The following is a 2,381-nucleotide window of genomic DNA, read 5'->3' on the forward strand; positions in this document are numbered from 1 at the left end:
GATCTACCAAGGAGGGCAGAGGTTGGGGGTCAGTGGTCACTGCCAGTCCTTGCAGCTGACTGGCCTGGGTAAATCCCTCCCATTGATCTGCTAATAAGAACCAAGGCTCAACCACAAGAGGAGGATGTACTCAGCCCACTCAAAGGGTGCACTTCACATACCCAGTTGGGTGATATGGGAGGCTGTGCCACTGGACCCTACAGGGCACCTAATACATTAGGCCACACTACCAAGATACGGAGTCAAAGCAGCTCTACCTAATACATAGAAACAAACACAGGGAGGCTACCAGAATGAGGAGACAAAGAAACATGGCCCAAATGAAAGAACAGATCAAATCTCCAGAAAAAGAGCTAAACAAAATGGAGATAAGCAATCTATCACATGCAGAGTTCAAAGCACTGGTTATAAGGATGCTCAAGGAACTTAGTGAGGACCTCAACATGATAAAAAAGATCCAGTCAGAAATGAAGGATACACTAATTGAAATAAAGAACAATTTACAGGGAAATAACAGTAAAGTGGATGAAGCCGAAAATCAAATCAATGATTTGCAACATAAAGAAGCAAAAAACAGCCAATCAGAAAAACAAAAAGAAAAAAGAATCCAAATAACGAGGAGTATAAGTAGCCTCTGGGACAACTTCAAGAAGTCCAACATTCAAATCATAGGGGTTCCCGAAGGAGAAGAGAAAAAGCAAGATACTGGAAATCTATTTGAAAAAATAATGAGAGAAAACTTCCCACATGTGGTGAAAGAAAGAGACATGCAAGTACAGGAAGCACAGAGAGTCCCAAACAAAATTGTTGCAAAGAGGCCCATGCCAAGACACATCATAATTGAAATGCTAAAGGTTAAAGATAAAGAGAAAACTTTAAAAGCAGCAAGAGAAAAGCAGTTAGCTACCTATAAGGGAGTTCCCATAAGACTGTCAGCTGATTTCTCAAAAGAAACTTTGCAGGCTAGAAAGGATGGGCAGGAAATATTCAAAGTCATGAAAAGCAGGGACCTACAGCCAAGATTGCTCTGCCCAGCAAAGCGATCATTTAGAATGGAGGGCAGATAAAGAGCTACCCAGATGAGAAAAAACTAAAGGAGTTCATCATCACCAAAACTATTATTATGAAATGGTTATATATGAAATGTTAAAGGGATTATTTAAGAAAAATAAAGATCAAAACTATGAACAATAAAATGGCAAAAATACATATCTATCAACAATTGAATCTAAAAACCAAACTAAGCAAACAAGAACAGAGACAAAATTGTGGATATGGAGAGCGTTTTGATGGTTGCCAGATGGGAAGGGGTGCGGGGGAATGGGTGAAGAGGTGAGGGGATTAAGGAGTACAAATAGGGATCCTTTTGTAGTTCATAAGTGTGATGATTGGGTGTTCACACTCTTGTGTGACATGTGCCTCCCACAAACCTTGTTAGGACACCGGCACATTACTCGTCCGACATGAAAAAAAAGAAGTACAAATAGGTAGTTACAGAATAGCCATGGGGATGTAAAGTACAGCACAGAAAATGGAATAGCCAAAGAACTTATACGCATGACCCATGGACATAAACAATGGTGTGGGGAGTGCCTGAGGGAGTGGGGGTGCTGGGTGGAGGAGGGCAATGGGGAAATCAGGAGCACTATAATAGCATAATCAATAAAATATAATATAAAAAAAGTAAAAAAGAAAAAAATTCAGGCAGATCAACAAGAAAATATCAGGTATTGCTAATGCTCTATAGTAAACAGAGTGATGTACTGAGGGAGACAAGGGGATGATCTTAGGCTGGGGCATCAGGAAAGGCTTCTCTGGAGAAATCACATCTCAGGTGAGGTCAGAGGACAACTGTGACGCTGCCCATAAGCAACAGGCTGCTGCCAAATACAGGATTCTGCTCTTTGTAAGCCTTCAATAAATGTCCAGCACAAGTAGTTATCGCTAAGATATGTACCCCTTATTGGCAATAAATCACACAATGCTTAATATTAAAGATATAAAGTCAGAACAGTGTGAGTTGCCCTAGAATACCTATGTATACAATATTTCAAACAGTGGCATTTACTTACACTGTAAATATTTAAAATAGGTTTTCAAGGGGAAAAAGACTTCCTAGCCTTGATGTTATCGCCACATATTTTATATCATGCATATATAAAAGATTTTTGCATATAGTTTTACCACATGAATAAAAATGACCAACTGACCTCGGGAAACGTCAAAACTGACATTGATTTGTAGAAAGGATGAACATTTCTTTCTATTAGATGTTACTTCATCCTACCACCTACTATGCTCAAAAGCCCAGGCCCAATTTAAAATTCCGCGCTGCTGAAGGCAGGACTCCACTTGAACTCAATCATATTCATGCTTCCACT

General features: G+C 39.7%; 1 non-coding gene across 1 annotated transcript; it reads left to right on the forward strand.

Annotated features, from left to right (window-relative positions):
* Positions 1-1,360: 1,360 nt before the first annotated feature.
* LOC112315769 (small nucleolar RNA U13) lies at positions 1,361-1,464 on the forward strand. The gene has a single exon (XR_002975918.2). It is a non-coding gene; the product is annotated as a small nucleolar RNA U13 (small nucleolar RNA).
* The last annotated feature ends 917 nt before the right edge of the window (positions 1,465-2,381 follow it).

Source organism: Desmodus rotundus, chromosome 8 (genome assembly GCF_022682495.2).
Source record: "Desmodus rotundus isolate HL8 chromosome 8, HLdesRot8A.1, whole genome shotgun sequence".
Classification (NCBI taxonomy): domain Eukaryota; kingdom Metazoa; phylum Chordata; class Mammalia; order Chiroptera; family Phyllostomidae; genus Desmodus; species Desmodus rotundus.